This window comes from Rattus norvegicus, chromosome 17, assembly GCF_036323735.1.
Source record: "Rattus norvegicus strain BN/NHsdMcwi chromosome 17, GRCr8, whole genome shotgun sequence".
Lineage (NCBI taxonomy): Eukaryota > Metazoa > Chordata > Mammalia > Rodentia > Muridae > Rattus > Rattus norvegicus.
Window position 1 is genome coordinate 50,653,369 of NC_086035.1, and position 18,445 is coordinate 50,671,813.

General features: G+C 39.6%; 1 protein-coding gene across 4 annotated transcripts in view; it reads right to left on the minus strand.

Moving 5' to 3' along the window:
- The window catches only part of Amph (amphiphysin), a 243,566-nt gene that overhangs the window by 218,351 nt on the left and 6,770 nt on the right, over positions 1-18,445 (minus strand). The window contains exon 2 of one of the 4 annotated variants that reach the window (XM_039096042.2): positions 9,531-9,787. The exons of the other annotated variants lie outside the window; for them this stretch is intronic. The gene's annotated coding sequence lies outside the window, so the exon portion shown is untranslated. The remainder of the gene's footprint in view (positions 1-9,530; positions 9,788-18,445) is intronic. 4 annotated transcript variants of the gene reach the window in all.

An 18,445-nucleotide genomic window follows, 5' to 3' on the forward strand; every position in this document is an offset into this window, starting at 1 on the left:
ATCGATCTGCATTCTTCTACATGTTGCCCTCCAGTTGAACCAGCACCATTTGCTGAAAATGCTATCTTTTTTCCATTGGATGGTTTTGGCTCCTTTGTCAAAAATCAAGTGACCATAGGTGTGTGGGTTCGTTTCTGGGTCTTCCATTCTATTCCATTGGTCTATCTGTCTGTCTCTGTACCAATACCATGCAGTTTTTATCACTATTGCTCTGTAATACTGCTTGAATACAGGGATAGTGATTCCCCCTGAAGTCCTTTTATTGTTGAGGATAGCTTTAGCTATCCTGGGTTTTTTGTTATTCCAGATGAATTTGCAAATTGTTCTGTCTAACTCTTTGAAGAATTGGATTGGTATTTTGATGGGGATTGCATTGAATCTGTAGATTGCTTTTGGTAAAATGGCCATTTTTACTATATTAATCCTGCCAATCCATGAGCATGGGAGATCTTTCCATCTTCTGAGGTCTTCCTCAATTTCTTTCCTCAGTGTCTTGAAGTTCTTATTGTACAGATCTTTTACTTGCTTGGTTAAAGTCACACCGAGGTACTTTATATTATTTGGGTCTATTATGAAGGGTGTCGTTTCCCTAATTTCTCTCTTGGCTTGTTTCTCTTTTGTATAGAGGAAGGCAACTGATTTATTTGAGTTAATTTTATACCCAGTCACTTTGCTGAAGTTGTTTATCAGCTTTAGTAGTTCTCTGGTGGAACTTTTGGGATCACTTAAATATACTATCATGTCGTCTGCAAATAGTGATATTTTGACCTCTTCTTTTCCGATCTGTATCCCCTTGATCTCCTTTTGTTGTCTGATTGCTCTGGCTAGAACTTCAAGAACTATATTGAATAAGTAGGGAGAGAGTGGGCAGCCTTGTCTAGTCCCTGATTTTAGTGGGATTGCTTCAAGTTTCTCTCCATTTAGTTTAATGTTAGCAACTGGTTTGCTGTATATGGCTTTTACTATGTTTAGATATGGGCCTTGAATTCCTATTCTTTCCAGGACTTTTATCATGAAGGGGTGTTGAATTTTGTCAAATGCTTTCTCAGCATCTAATGAAATGATCATGTGGTTCTGTTCTTTCAGTTTGTTTATATGATGGATCACGTTGATGGTTTTCCATATATTAAACCATCCCTGCATGCCTGGGATGAAGCCTACTTGATCATGGTGGATGATTGTTTTGATGTGCTCTTGAATTCGGTTTGCCAGAATTTTATTGAGTATTTTTGCGTCGATATTCATAAGGGAAATTGGTCTGAAGTTCTTTTTCTTTGTTGGGTCTTTGTGTGGTTTAGGTATAAGAGTAATTGTGGCTTCGTAGAAGGAATTCGGTAGGGCTCCATCTGTTTCAATTTTGTGGAATAGTTTGGATAATATTGGTATGAGGTCTTCTATGAAGGTTTGATAGAATTCTGCACTAAACCCGTCTGGACCTGGGCTCTTTTTGGTTGGGAGACCTTTAATGACTGCTTCTATTTCCTTAGGAGTTATGGGGTTGTTTAACTGGTTTATCTCTTCCTGATTTAACTTCGATACCTGGTATCTGTCTAGGAAATTGTCCATTTCCTGAAGATTTTCAAGTTTTGTTGAATATAGGTTTTTATAGTAAGATCTGATGATTTTTTGAATTTCCTCTGAATCTGTAGTTATGTCTCCCTTTTCATTTCTGATTTTGTTAATTTGGACGCACTCTCTGTGTCCTCTCGTTAGTCTGGCTAAGGGTTTATCTATCTTGTTGATTTTCTCAAAGAACCAACTTTTGGTTCTGTTGATTCTTTCTATGGTCCTTTTTGTTTCTACTTGGTTGATTTCAGCTCTGAGTTTGATTATTTCCTGCCTTCTACTCCTCCTGGGTGTATTTGCTTCTTTTTGTTCTAGAGCTTTTAGGTGTGCTGTCAAGCTGCTGACATATGCTCTTTCCTGTTTCTTTCTGCAGGCACTCAGCGCTATGAGTTTTCCTCTTAGCACAGCTTTCATTGTGTCCCATAAGTTTGAGTATGTTGTACCTTCATTTTCATTAAATTCTAAAAAGTTTTTAATTTCTTTCTTTATTTCTTCCTTGACCAGGTTATCATTGAGTAGAGCATTGTTCAATTTCCACGTATATGTGGGCATTCTTCCCTTATTGTTATTGAAGACCAGTTTTAGGCCGTGGTGGTCCGATAGCACGCATGGGATTATTTCTATCTTTCTGGACCTGTTGAGGCCCGATTTTTGACCAATTATATGGTCAATTTTGGAGAAAGTACCATGAGGAGCTGAGAAGAAGGTATATCCTTTTGCTTTAGGATAGAATGTTCTATAAATATCCGTTAAGTCCATTTGGCTCATGACTTCTCTTAGTCTGTCTACATCTCTGTTTAATTTCTGTTTCCATGATCTGTCCATTGATGAGAGTAGGGTGTTGAAATCTCCCACTATTATTGTGTGAGGTGCAATGTGTGTTTTGAGCTTTAGTAAGGTTTCTTTTACGTATGTAGGTGCCCTTGTATTTGGGGCATAGATATTTATGATTGAGACTTCATCTTGGTGGATTTTTCCTTTGATGAATATGAAGTGTCCTTCCTTATCTTTTTTGATGACTTTTAGTTGAAAATTGATTTTATTTGATATTAGAATGGCTACTCCAGCTTGCTTCTTCTGACCATTTGCTTGGAAAGTTGTTTTCCAGCCTTTCACTCTGAGGTAGTGTCTGTCTTTGTCTCTGAGGTGTGTTTCCTGTAGGCAGCAGAATGCAGGGTCCTCGTTGCGTATCCAGTTTGTTAATCTATGTCTTTTTATTGGGGAGTTGAGGCCATTGATATTGAGAGATATTAAGGAATAGTGATTACTGCTTCCCGTTATATTCATATTTGGAAGTGAGGTTATGTTTGTGTGCTTTCATTCTCTTTGTTTTGTTGCCAAGACGATTAGTTTCTTGCTTCTTCTAGGGTATAGCTTGCCTCCTTATGTTGGGCTTTACCATTTATTATCCTTTGTAGAAGCACCATTTCTTACAGGTACAATCCCAATCCTCACAAGTAGATAGTGTCAACAATCATATTATGACTACACTACACACAAACAAAAAAGGAAAGCACGGGTATCAAGTAAGTTGTGTGACCTTACACAGCAAATAAATGAGAAAACGGGGCTATAGTCTAGGTCACTCTGCTCTGGCCTCTATGATTTGTTAATTCCTTCTTTTATTTTTGAGATTATAATATAATTACATCATTTTCCCTCTAAATCCTCCCATACCGCTCCTTGATCTTGCTCTTCCCTGGGAAGACTATTTTTGCCATTCTCAGCATTCTTTAGGTGTCCATAGTTCTTGTGATAGCCTCTAGTCTTTATATTGTAAGTTCTATTATCTGCTGTTATTTGATTGGTTAGTTGTTTGTCATGTTTTCGGTGGTAGTTTTTTTTTTTGATTTTGCTTTTGAGGCAGAATCGTAAGTAGTCTAGACTAGTCTTAAACCCTGTATAGGACCAAGGATGACCTTAAACTCTGTTCCTCCTCTTTCTGATTTCCAAATGCTGGTATTTCAGGGTTATACACTATATCTTGCTTATATAGTCCTAGGCATGAAGTATAGGGTCATAGAAATGCTAGGCAAGGCTATTAGCCCAAATGCTTGAATTACCCTAGATCCCTAGAACAAACGAAACTCAAGACGGATGATCAAAATGTGAATGCTTCACTCCTTCTTTAAATGAGGAAAAAGAATACCCTTGGCAGGGAAGGGAGAGGCAAAGATTAAATCAGAGACTGAAGGAACACCCATTCAGAGCCTGCCCCACATGTGGCCCATACATATACAGCCACCCAATTAGACAAGATGGATGAAGCAAAGAAGTGCAGACCGACAGGAGCCGGATGTAGATCGCTCCTGAGAGACACAGCCAGAATACAGCAAATATAGAGGCGAATGCCAGCAGCAAACCACTGAACTGAGAATAGGTCCCCTATTGAAGGAATCAGAGAAAGAACTGGAAGAGCTTGAAGGGGCTCGAGACCCCAAAAGTACAACAATGCCAAGCAACCAGAGCTTCCAGGGACTAAGCCACTACCTAAAGACTATACATGGACTGACCCTGGACTCTGACCCCATAGGTAGCAATGAATATCCTAGTAAGAGCACCAGTGGAAGGGGAAGCCCTGGGTCCTGCTAAGACTGAACCCACAGTGAACTAGTCTATGGGGGGAGGGCGGCAATGGGGGGAGGGTTGGGAGGGGAACACCCATAAGGAAGGGGAGGGGGGAGGGGGATGTTTGCCCGGAAACCGGGAAAGGGAATAACACTCGAAATGTATATAAGAAATACTCAAGTTAATAAAAAAAAAAAACAAAAAAACAAAAAAAAAAAAAAAAAAAAAAAAAAAAAAAGAAATGCTAGGCAAACACTCCATTAACTGAGCTACATCCTCAGTCCTTTGGAGGAGTTTTGGTTCTAGTTTAATTGTTTTCTTTGCTTTTTCTTGGGTTTGTACAGAAATTCAATATAAAGTTCACCCTTCTTAGGTGCGATCTGATGGTACTCAGGGCATCCCTTGTGTGACCTTCATCAATGTCTACATCAGAGTGGTTCATCACCCGAAAGGAATCCTTATTCATCATGAAGCAAATCTTTATTCCCCCACAAGTAACTGTTAACCCTTAATCTGCCATCTCTCCCTGTGAATGTTCCATTTATGATATTTCCTAGAAGCAGAATTATACAATACATGTTTTTTGTGTCTAAGGTCTTTCCTTCCCAGTTTTACTTAGCATAGCTTTCTCCGTTTACCCATGCTACTAGTTTACAGAATCATTTATTTTTAAGGTTAAGTCATATTTCATTATATGATAGCCACATTAATTACCCATTGCTCAATGTCTAGACTTCGGGAGAATTCCACCTTTGAGGATTATGAACAGTAGTCCTGTGAACACTTGAGTACAGTTGACGCATATGAGCAAACTTATAGCATTCCATGTATCAATACAAAATCTTGGGATGCACACAGTCTTCTCTGTAAAGTGCACAGTGTGTACATATAACCTACACACCTATCCCTCCCGTGTACTTCAAGCCATGTCGAAGTCAGTTATAGCAGTGCAATGCAGTGGTATACACGCTTCTCTTAGGGAGCAATGACCTGCTGGCATATGTCTAATTTGCTGAATGCAGGTATGTGGAACCCACAGACAGAAAGGAGAGATAATACATCATTTTGTTACACAACTATTTTCAATTCCTTTGAAATTGCCCACACTAGTAATCACTTCACTCCCCACTCTTCAAAAAAAACTGACTCTTGTGACAACCATCAATCTCCCAGGAATCCAAAAAGGCAGACAAAGTATATGCTTATGGAGATAGTTACTAAGATCTAAATTACATGAATTGAAGCTTTTCCCAACTTTATCAGTTTCTAAAGATCCCTGTGGTTGTTTGAATGATACTTAACCACACACACACACACACACACGCACACACACACACACACACACACACACACACAAACACACACACACACACACACACATGTATTCATGTATTTAGTCACCCGGTCTACAATTGGTGGTGCTGTTAGGGAAGGTTATGGAACCTGTAGGATGTGGAGCTTTGCTGGACTGAATGGGGCACTGGGGTGGGGAAGGAACACTTTGAATTTGACCTTTGAAACTCAGCTGCATTTCTTGTCCTCTTTTGTTTCCTGTGTATGGATGAAAATGTGATCAGCCAGCTTTCTGCTCCTGCTGCCTCATCTTCCGTCCCTGTAGCCATGCCTTCTGCACCATGATGGACTCTATCCACTATAAGCCAGAATAAACCCTCTCTCCTTAAGTTTTCTTTTGTACTTTATCACAGCAACAGAAAAGTAGCTTATCCGATCCCCAAAAACCTTGATTGCACCCACAATCAAGCCATTTAACCAGCCCTTATGGTCACCACAATTTCTTAATCATAAAATACCTTTTAAATAAATTTCCACAACAGAATTTGCAAATGTTAAAAACATACCTAAATGTGTGTTTAAACATTAATGACATTATAATTTGGGAATGTGTGTAGGTTGATGTCATCATGCAGGTGAAGGCAGGTACAAGATAGAATGAGGCCTGTCATTGGACAAGAAGGAAGGATGGGTGGGAGAAAAGTTTTAGAGAGGGAGGAGACCTGAGCGAAAGGAGAGCAGCAGGAGAAGCAACATGGAGGCAGACGTAAACAATCCTCATCATGCATCTCTACATAGATACAGGTTGTTATGCCTATTCTTAAGGGATGGATGTGTAGAGGATTCTGCTCTAGATGAGCAAACTGTATCTTATCTAGGTGGGTGGTTTATATCCTTATCAATTGGATGTAAGTTAGTGGTGTGGATGTATTATACGTTGAATAATTAACATATAAACCTGATTGTTGGGTTTGTTGGGGTTGTTGAGTCTTGTTTTCACTGGGTTGTTGGGACCGTGAGCAGAGTCCATGACAGGAAGCCTTGCTAGGCTATAGAATGTGTGGGGCTAGTGTGGTGTGGGGCCATGCTAGCACGACCCACAGAATGTGATATGAGTCTCAGGCGTGGTAACAACCAGCCAAAGAGACAGTGTGTCAGTGTGTGAAAGCAGCTGACAGAAAAACAGCAAGAGCACACAGATCCATGCAGAGTGGGAACTCTCTCGGGAACCGGTTATGTGCTTTTTTAAATTATGCCACAACAAATGTGAGGTGTGAGGCTGCCAGGAAGGAGACCGCCATGAGTAGAGAATAAGCAGCCCCCAGAAGCATGGTAGACCACATGGTAGACCAAAGGAGGTGGATGATGTGGGTGATGGAGAGATATGTGGAGAGTTTGTTTCTGTTATTGGAGAAGAGGCCACTTTCTGCTAAGTCATCTGTTTTATGACCAGGCAATAGCATGAAAGTAAAGAGAGTCTAGAAGTAGTGAGATGAACACCAGGAACTTTGTACAACTTTCTAGTAATTGATTTTCTTGGAATTTCACAGATCGCTGAAGTCAGTAAACATAGAATCTAAGATTTCTAATACCTAGACTTTGCCAGTTGGATTTTGGTGTTGTAAACACTAAACCCATTGCAAATTCCATGTATCAAATCTTTGCAAAGTAGTTATAAGATAGAGCTTTCTTCCCCTCTCTTCCTCCCTTAGTATACCCAAGGGATCACTTAGATGACAAAGTTTGTACGTGCCTTTTTTACAGCTTTCCTAAAGTCCCTTGTGAGAGCTGCCAAGGGAGCCCAGGAGTTCTGCTCCATGGACAGCTGTCCAAGTACTGCCTCACCATGGCTCCCGGGTGTGCTGACTGCCCTCTCTCTATTTGCCTCTCACAGCTTTTTGAAGAAGCTCTGAGAACAATACCACCTGTCTGTTGTTTAGACAAAGTAACTAACTGCCTGGCAAAGGCTTGGCTTCAGCTATGTCTCCTCACTGAGTAGCTCCTTGTGCTTCCATTACATAACTTTGCAGCATACTTACTATCCTGACCACCTCCCTACAACATCTCCCAAGCTTGAAAGAGAAAAGGAGAATTATTTTACATGTCCGTATGTATTAGTGTCCTAGCGATGTGATAAGAAGCCATAACCAGGGTAGCTTATAAAGGGAAGAGTTTAACTGGGCTTACAGGTCTGGGGTTTGGTTAGCCCTTTGATGGCAGAGTGAGGACATGGCAGCAGGCAAATGGAGCACAAGCTGAGACATTACATTCTGATCCATAAGCAGGGAGCATAGAGCACATTGGCAATAACACAAGTGTTTTGAATTCCCCAAGCTTGCTCCGAGTGACACACTTCTTCATTACTCCCAAACAGTTCCACAATCTGAGAACCAAGTATTCGAACATGTGAGCCCATAGGGGTTCATTCAAACCATGACATCATCCAATCCTCCAATATGCTGATATCACTGCCATTACAGACACCGCTTATCAATCCTAACATCCTACAGAAGAACCAGAAGTAAGGTCTCAGGGAAAAAAGAGTGAGTGGGAAAAGGGCCTCTGTGTGACAAGGAACATTCCATGCACAATACACATAAATGTCTTGGTAGCTCATCTCTTTAAACCATATGACCAGAATGAATCAGCAGTTGGATACAGGCCACTATAGTGACTTTCAACCTGTCCATTTCCCCTTGTGAAATCAATGCTTGAAATGAAGTTTCTAAAGAAAAGGTGACAAAGGAGATATGTGTTTTCTAAGCAAAACCAGTCATTCCAATGAACTGTGGGCTTTTTGTTACTATATTAACTACTTTACTAAAGCAAGAACTTAAAGCTTAAAAATCAAGGAGCTCTTGCCTTTCCCCCACTGGCTAAAAGAGTAAGATGCTGGTGAGAAAGCAGAGCATTGCACTGCAAGCCTCAGAGGGACGGGTGGCTGAAATTAGCTCAGCTCTGAATTCGGGGTTGTCTCGAATAGCGATATTCTCAGCACCAGTCAATACAATGAAAGGCATGTTCACACACACACACAGGACTCACACACAGCTGACTCTGTATGAAAAGGCCAACATCATCCATGGAGGCGTTCTTTTCTTTGTTTTACTATACTACTGGAAAAGGTCCTTGATGCACCTTGACAGCCATGCGTTAGGACTCCTCTGATCTTCCAGTTGATCTAGAAATCCTCTTGCCCGGCTCAACCACAGTGGCCACTAGCTCAGGAGGTTTATGTCAATGCTGCTGCACTGTGATGTACTTGAGGTCATCACTAACACTCTATGAGAACAGTGAGTGAGAGATCTGTTTCCAACTATGACCCATCCTCAAACCTATCTTCTCCAAGGACACTGAGAAAAAAACCAGAAGACGTGCATCTAAAGCTAATTTCATCTCAACTTCAAAAAACTAAAAATCTATTTTAAGAAAATTTGGATTACACTGTATGAAGTACATGAACACAAACACACACACACACACATTTCAGGGTTACAATTGCGGGTTGCATTTATATTCTTAGAAACCCATTTCTAAAAATAACACTTTAGTTTTAGTTCCCATCAAAAAATAGACCAATAATCATCAGTTCATTCATTCCATAAGCATCTCTTAAAACTCACTATATTCAAATGTAGTGAAAGGAATAAAGAGCATTGCGTGAAAGAAATCCAGAGACTCTCATAAAAGACAAGTGAAAGGCCATGCAAAGCAGGGTAGTTCCACTGAAATACAAACCTACCGAGATTAGAGTCTGCCAGAACTCTGTGATTTGAAAAACAGCCCCTCCTTGCACTGAGAACATGTTCTAACATATAAGCATGGCACAAAACTTTTGACTTTTATTGTATATTAACATTTCCAATATTCCCTAAAGCTAAGTGCTTTCTAGAACTTACAAATGAGCACCCATTGCAGGATCTAAGCAACTTTCCAAAAAACAATGAATTCAAATATCTGAAACCCAGTGATCCTCTAGTAAGATTGCTTTTTTGTTTTATTTAACACCATCATTGTGAAAAGGCTACTAGAATTGCAAAGACGTATTTGGAGCTTGAATACAGGACAGAGATGAAATGCTATAAGCTGTATCAAGTCCTTACCTGGAGTCTCAACAACTTTTTTTCTCAGAAATAAATGCTGGTACATACAGAACTTCCAGAGAAATAGGAACGGGGTGGGTGTCTTTCTTTCTACAGCTGGATGTGTCTTTCCAGGAGAGAGAATCAATGATTCTCAGAAGGTTCTGGGACTTCTTCCACCTATGGCTGAGGCAGAAGCTCACATGCCTATGTGCGAGAGTGTGGAGTGCTGCAGATGCTCTCAGGACCAGGAAGTCAGAGGCAGCTCATCAGCACACCTGGGAGTGAAGTAAAATATGTGTTGGGTGCAAGGAGTTCTCAGTTCAAACATGGTGCCTCCCCATCTGGTCCAAATAGATGGGTGCAGAATATACTTACAGTTTCCTTTTACCATCTACCCTAAAGGAAGGTGTAAGATATATAAATATAGCATACACATGTCACCTTGGGAAAAACATTGACATCCAAACAAATTAAAATAGCTAGCATTTAAATCTGTAGAAGTACCAGAACCTGTGCCAATCTTTGAAACATTAGCTCTATTCTAACCGCAGGATCCGAACTGCATCACATTCTGTATTTTAAGGACAGCTGTGGTGTAGAAAGTCTTGACCACCCCATAACTAGAAGTAAGAAAGTTGAGATTCACATTCCAAAGCTTTCCCCACTGATAATCTAAACTTCTTCCAAATAGTCAGTGTCCTCTCATCCCATCACCACAGCATATAACTCATCTTTTACCAAAGCTTCCCTTTCTGTAGAGTGGTAGTCATTCTAATTAACCCCGCCCGCCCCCCCCCACAAAGTGTTCAGCTCCTCCCATTGTAATCAGACCCTGTACAGGTGGGTCATTCACATAGAAATAGGACCCGGAGGTCAAATGTCAACATCATCCATTGACAGACTGTTGCTATCAAACAAAACTACCTTCATTTTAAAGGGATGTATTACCTAAAAAAATAAAATAAAATAAGATTCATATTAGTTACTCTTCTATTGCTGTGATAAAGTACTAGCATGGAGGCAATTCATAGAGGGAAGGCTTTATTTGGGCATATGTTCCCAGAAGGTTAAGACTCTGTAATGGTGAAGAAGCATGGCAATGGGCAGGCATGATGACGATAGCAGCAAACTGAGAGCTCACACCTTAACCCAAAGGCAAGAAGCAAAGAGCAGGCAAGGAACTATGGGAAGCTGTTGAAACCTCAAAGACTTCTTCCTTCCACCAGCAAGGCCACACCTCCTAAATTCATCCAAACAGTTCCACTGAAGACTAAGTATTAAAACACCTGAGTCTCTGGAGGACATTTTCATTCAAACTAACACAGAGGAACAGATCGTCTAGACACCTTTTAAGTATTTTATCATCTGCTTCTTGTCTCCTATTCTGAAGTGAAGGTTTCTCCACTGTGCCTGAGTCATTTTTGCACCCTTCTTAAAGAACTCCACTTTCAACATACTGTCTCAAGTAGAGGTTGTAAAATTCAGTTAAAAATAAGCCACTACTAAGCATATATAGGACTCACACAGTGTTCTAATGACTTTGAAAGTATCTGGGTTTTTTTGCAGAAAACTGTTCTTTGTCATTCTGTCAAGGCACACGCATCCATGCTTGGCTCGATTCTTTTCAGTTTATGAGGTTGTTTTTGATGGAACATATTTCTCTTACTTCTTTGGTATTCAGTTTGAGATAAGCTGTTTCAATCTTATATGATGATATCTTATAATAAATTAAATTACTTCAGATATTCTTTATGTTTTATACAAATCATCCTTTGAGACCCTAAGAATCCAAACTACAATTCCTCCTTCTCAGATACCATAAGACTCTCATGCAACAAAAATCAGATTGTCATAAAAGTTAGCTTTGCATAGAAAAACGTAGCATATCAAGAAAAAAGGCATCCATAAAGTAAAAGGAGTGTGGCTGAGTATCCCTAAACATAATATATATATATGCATATATATATATATATATATATATACACACACACACACACACACACACACACACACACACACACACACACACACAGAACACATAGTCAACTAACTGACATATAAAGGCTCTAAGGTGAAAGTGACTTCCTCAAAATGCAGAGTAGAAGCAAGAGGGTTTATACACACGCACCCCCATCCCCAGAACCAACTGCAACCATCTAGAGAAAATTACCAGCCCAGAAGGTTGGGGTTATAATTAATTATCAACCTGGTAGGCAGAAGGTCCCGAGTGCAACCCCCAGCCCTCAAGAAAAAAAAACACCACATGGAATATTCTACAATAACTGAAACCTTTCAGCACTTGGAATTTTTTTCAATGATTTGGATTTGTTGTTGTTGCTGCTGCTGCTGCTGCTGCTGCTGTTGCTGCTGCTGCTGCTGCTGCTGCTGCTGCTGCTGCTGCTGCTGCTGTTGTTTCATTTTTTACCTTGACACATGCTACAGTTAAGTGGGAAGAGGAACAATTGAGAAAACACTTCTACTAGATTGGCCTATTGGAAACTCTGAAGAACATTTTCTTGATTAATGATTTATGAAAGAGAGACCAGCACACAGGTTATGGCATCCTTGGGTTGGTTGTCCTGAGTTATGTTAGGAAGCAGGCTGAGAAAGCCATGGAGAACAAATCAATAAGCAGTATTTTTCCTCCGTGGCTTCTACTTCAGTGTCTGCATCCAGGTTACTGCCTTGAGGTCCTGTACTGAGTTCTTCAGAGATAGAGTGTTCCTGACCATAAAGGAAAATAAAACCTGGAAGCCCTAGCCTCTAAAGCCCTTCCTCATGGGGTTAATGCTGCTTCCTCCCATGCATGACAGTGCTACAAGGTCTGTGTGAGAAACATATAAGGGAGTGAAGAAGAGAGCCTTTCCAAGGACTAAAGAAGAGGTGAGGGAAAAGTCTCAATTGTTCCATCTCCTCTTTGAAGAGAGGATCATGTCAGGATTAGAGGAGAGCTATGTCTTTATGTCCTACTGAACACCACAGAAAGATCTCATCTTGGATGGCCTCAGCATAGGGACACACCTATGTAACTGTGGCTGCAGAGTGTAACCAGATAAAGAGACGTGAAGTTTACCTCCCCGAAGCTGCCCATTATACTCATGTGGTGAAGACACGAGTACTTGAAGGCCAAGCTGGGAAACCTGACATATTAGAAGATGACTCCAGTTGCCATAGCAGTAGCCACATGGGCTTTTGCATCAGATTCCATTTGTTCAGCCAGGTGACTCTCAGTGACCCAGTATGAGGCTATAATGTCATGACATTGGACTTTGGCTAAGTCCAGAAATGCAGATAATGAGTTAGAATGCCATGTTCAAGTGAAGAAAAAGCCACCACTCGTGGGATGCCCAGTGAACAGGGAACAAAAATATAGCAGAATAAATGATCCTTACCTTTATGGACGGTTTGTAGCACAATCTTCCTGATCCTCACCCATCTGGACAACACCTACACAACTCCTCTACATAAGGGTGATGCAGCAGGAATTAAAAAGTGACCACTCCCCTACCACCTAATTAAAATACAAGTCTGTGGGGAGACATGTCCCTATGGATACACATACATAAAATATAGAGAAAATGACATATCTGACAGGTTAATGACAACTTTGGGTAAAGGATAGCAGGAAGACTTGGTTCAAAATATCTAACTTATAACTAAAATTTTATCAGAGTGTAAATTTGATAATACCACTTTGGGCAATACCTCCAAAAGCTAAACTGTGTCTACCCTAAAGATGTATTCAAAACATACTGCTGTGACTGACTGTGTCCTCCTGAGGTGCTTTGAATAGATATGGCCCCCACAGACTCATGTGTTTGAATACTTGGCCTACAGGGAGTGGCAGTGTTAGGAGGTGTGCCCTTGTTGGAGGAAGTGTGTCACTGAGCGCAGGCTTTGATGTCTCCTATGCTCAAACTCTACCCAGTGTGGAATCCAGTTTCTCCTTGCTGCTTGTAGATCAACCAAGATGTAGAACTCTTGGCTTCCCCAGCAACATGTCTGCCTTGCTTCTAGAAAAGATGATAACGGACTGAACCTCTGAACCTCAATGAAATGTTTTCTTGTAAGAGTTGCCCTGGTCATAGTGTCTCTTCACAGCAGTGACATTCTATCTAAGATGCCTCCTAAAACTCTTTGGGTAGAAAGTGGTTCCCAGTGGACTGATGGGGAAGTGGTGGCACCTCTAAAAGATGGCTCCTATTAAAGGTAATATAAATACGTCACTGGGGGTCCTTGTGCACTTTCTATTGTGACAAAACAACATAATGAAAAGCAACTTGGAGAAGAAAGTTTATTTCTTCTCACAGCTCACAGTCCATCATAAGAGGGACCTGACACAGAAACAGAAGCAGAGTCTATGGAAGAGTACTGCTAATGGGATTTCTCTTCGTGGTTTGCTCATCTTGCTTTTTCGTACAGTCCCAAAACCTGCCCAGGGGTAAAACACCCACAGCAAGCTGGGTCCGCACACATCAATCATTATTCAAGAAAATGCTCCACAGGTGTGCCCACGGTACAATCTGATAGAGGTAGTTATATTCCCTTTTCCTGGATAACCATGGCTTGTGGCAACTTGATAAAAACCTAACCCACACGCTGAAGTACCACTTTTGGAAAAAATTAGAGTTCTCATAGAAATCTAGTTAGTTCCCAAGACAGTAGGTTTATAATTGGAATGAAAGAATAAAATAATTAGAAATATATTTAATAAGTACAAGATTTGTATACCAAAGGCTATTGTTTATTGCCACAAAAAAAATGAAGTAAATAAATGAAGAAACATTCTATGTTTGTGGAATGAAGGTCCAAATATAATAATCTTTCTTCATTTCTTATATTCATTCAAAGTAGTCTTTATTCAAAAATTCCATCTGACTTTTGAAGCAATTGTCAACTTGTTCCCAACACTGTTAGCCTTGCAAAGCACCTAAGGGAGCTGATACAGTTGAAAAAGAACAGTGTGGGTGAAGCTAATTGTGCAGTTTCAATGTTTAATGTAACATCATAAGGCGGCATGATACAGTTTTAGGAAAAGGATGGACAGCAGGACTTGACCAATGTTAAGCCATTTATCCTCATGTATCCTCAGTCAGCTGCTGGTAATAAAGGTGCTTATACAATATGTTTGGGGAACTGATAATTTTTATGGCAAATGATTCTGAGGAAATTAGACATATATGTGCCTCAAAAACACAAAATAAAACATGAAAATAATCAGACCCCTCACACTTAGGTCCGAACTTAATCCATAGGGCACTCTATACCTGGTTTAGGGCTACAACTACAAATTAAATTGAAGAACAGCTTTGTGACCTGGGACTAAGCAAAGACTTTTTAGACAAGACACTAATGACACAAGTTACAAATAAAATTACAAAGTCACCGTATTAACATATAAAACTTGGTCCTTCAAGTGACACTAAGTAAATAAAAAGGCAAGATTTGTAAGACAAGTACTTTCTAAAGGAATTCTATGGGAAATGTATAAATAATTTTGGATGTTAGAAGCCAAGGCTGGCCTCTGACAAGCTCTGTAGATGAGAGTGAGCGTGAGTTCTTGCTCTTTTGCCTGCATCCCATTCTCGCATCAGTGGCAGGCACTACCAGGCCTAGCTTTGCACAATTCTTACATTGAGACATGTCAGTTATTAGTCAGATAAATAGTACTGTATTATTTCATGTATTTAAAGTAACTAGCCAAAATTCACAGAGGCAAAGTAAAGTAGATACCATCAGTCTCAATAGACTTTATCCATACAAAAAATTTTAATAATAATTGAAGCTTCCCAGAAATAAAAACAACCTGAACCTACATTGCCTCACTGGTGAATTCTCCCAACATTTGTAAAATAAAATTAACACTAATCTTTTGAACTCTTATAAAAACACAAAAAAGAAGAGAACACATTCCTATTCTCTCAAGCATTCACTGCCTAGATCAAAGTCAACAAAAGCATGATGAGAAACTGCGAATCAATGTCTGCTGTGAATAGTGGACACAAGCCTTCAAGAAAACAATGTTTCCTGGAAAACGGAGAATCTCCTAGTAGATCCAAATCTTCCTCTGAGTTTTGATCACTTCCTGTCTTCACTTCGAGCAATTTAATTATTTTTTTCAGACCATAACAAAATGGACATGATAAGAGTAATTGTAAATATTTCTCAAACTCACTCATCTATTGCTAACTTAAAAAAGAAAAAGCAATGGTTTATTAGCCAGAATTTCATCTTCCTATGTCTGCTAAAATTGCTGCATCAATGAGCACAGCTATAAATAAAAACCATTCTGTGTAGAGTCAGATTACACAGACTACATAATGCTATGCAAGCATCCACACATGTACCTTATACCCAGTAAGGAAGCCATTTGGTCTTTGACATACTTCCAAAAGTAACTGGAAGCCAGTTTGGCTTCCAGAAAACTGAATGGTGTCTCTGACATTTAGGTAGACTTTTTGAAGAATATGGATATTCTAAAGCATCCTATAGGGGGGGGGCACTGTTTACCCCAGTTCTCTCTCCTACATTGGAGGCAAGCTTACCTAGCATCCATATTAGAACACTACAAGCTCATAAATAAGAAGCTGAAACCAAACACCCAACCCAAAAGCACTGTGCTGTGCAAGAAAACCACCAAAGGAACTTCCTTAAATTATGTATGCTTGAGTCTTATTTCATAGATTCTAATTTGGGAAACTGGAATCTGGGTCTGGGAATCTGAGCAACCCTAGCCACACTACATGAAGTAGTTGGTTTTCAGGTTCTTCCTCTATGTTTAAGGAGTAATTATGAACCAATGTGCATTCCCAGGAGGGCTCTGAGATGGAGGCCATATGTTTTCACTCACAGTTCAAGAACACTATCTATTCCAGTGGACACAAGCGTATTTGTGAAGGATAAAAGGTAAATCTGGAACCTCTTCCCTCATTGATCAGAGAGACTGGGAAAGTAGACCTTGTACTATAGAATCTGTAGGTTAGAGAATCGGCACATTCCATAGCAATGTGTCAAATTCTGAGGAACTTTCGATCAAAGGCATCACTTTGATCTTCAACATTCCAAGCCTTACTATCAAGAATGAGGTGAGTCTGCAAGGCTTGGTCCATCTGTGCAGTTAAGAGTTTGCACCCATTATACAGCATGGTTGAGAAGATTACTTCAACTAGACTCTCCTCCCAACCTGTAAATCAGTTCATGTTGACTATTCATAGATCCAGGACCGCTGCCTACCAACAAGCAAGGCAATGTCCACCAGAAACAAAGTGGTACCATCCTTGACTATGTTCATCCCCCAACACGCTCCTTTTTCTCTTCTACATGAATGTGCCAAAATAATTGCATATGCACACATGCATAAACAGCTAAATAACTGTGAGGATTTCAAATGTGATCAAACCTTTTAGAGACAAAATAGTCTTTCTATATGTGTAACACTTGAAAATTTTATGATTCGCTTTTATTTTGAATGTCTGGTAGTTTAATCAAAGCTGGTTGAGTTGGAGCTTACTGCTTGGTACAAAGGAGTTTTGCACTACTACTAATTCAAAGGGTGAGTCATCTCTGACCCAGTGTCTTGACTGTGCGCCAAAGGGGCAAGTATGCCCCTAAAGAGCCCATATTTGCTGAAATCTGATTGCATTAAGACCAACTGTTACTAAGTTTGGAACGTGTTAAGTGGGTCTCTTTTGCATAGTTAAGTATCTAAATGGTGGAAGCTGTCATAACAAGGCCAATATTTACAGCTGACTCTATATTCTATATTACAATTCTTATTTATGCTCAATGAATACAGACAAAGAGCAAGATGCATGGAGTATTTCCTGAGTTTTACACTTCTCTCATTCCTACCCATACTCTACAGGCATAAAGCCTTCAGTGTATCCTAAAGGTCTTAGCTTAATATCAACCTTCTTAGAAGGGTTTCCAAGCCTCTGCTTCTAGGTTAATTCCCTGCATAGCAAACTATATTTTCCCTTGTGGAAAATTGTTTTCATGGCTTCTTATACAGTTTCTTATATCTATAAAGTTGCAGGTTCCTTCAACTCCTGCTGTTTTTGTGTGTATGCAGAGGATAATTTAGTTGACAGTTTTCTTTCATGCATAAACATAACCTATAGAAAGTCCATGTCCAGATCAACCCCATAACCAAATGAATGTCGCAGTAAGAGAAAATTACGTTCAATAATGCAGTATTATTATGTCCAAAATTCATATCTATACCAAAACTTAAAAAGTCTCTATTCTTTAAAATACAAAATCATCTGACATCTCAAAAAATAAATGGCCTGATAAAACTTGCTTTATGCAGTTACCATAAACATTTAATTTATAAATATTATTAATAATAATTATAAATAACATTTATATTAATAAATATAAACTAAATTTATTATTGTTAACTTTATTGTTATTATTATATTATTATTCAAGATAGGTCTGTATCTGGCAAGTGCCTTTCACACATTAGATTCTTAACAAATCTCCAAGTGAAGTAAAAACATTGGCCATGTTTCCTGGGCAAGAGGATAAGCACTGATTGTACCAACCTAGCATCCTGTACTGGACAGGGGTGAGATGCCATGACGGGGTGCATTTATTCAAGTGCTATGAGCATTTCATTAACTTAAAAACACTTTAAGAGAGTCTGGAGAGATGGCTCAGAGGTTAAGAGTGCCAACTGCTCTTCCAGAGGTCCTGAGTTCAATTCCCAGCCACCACAGGGTGGCTCACAACCATCTGTAATGAGATCTGGTGTCCTCTTCTGGCCTGCAGGTATGCATTTAGGCAATAATAAATAAAAAATAAATCTTTAAAAAAAAGACACTTTAAGATAGAAAAAGCATAAGTGTTTACTAATATGTGCCATTATCTATATTCAAGTTTCTCCACTCATAAATTAGGCTTTCAACTAACTCCATCAGAATAGGATA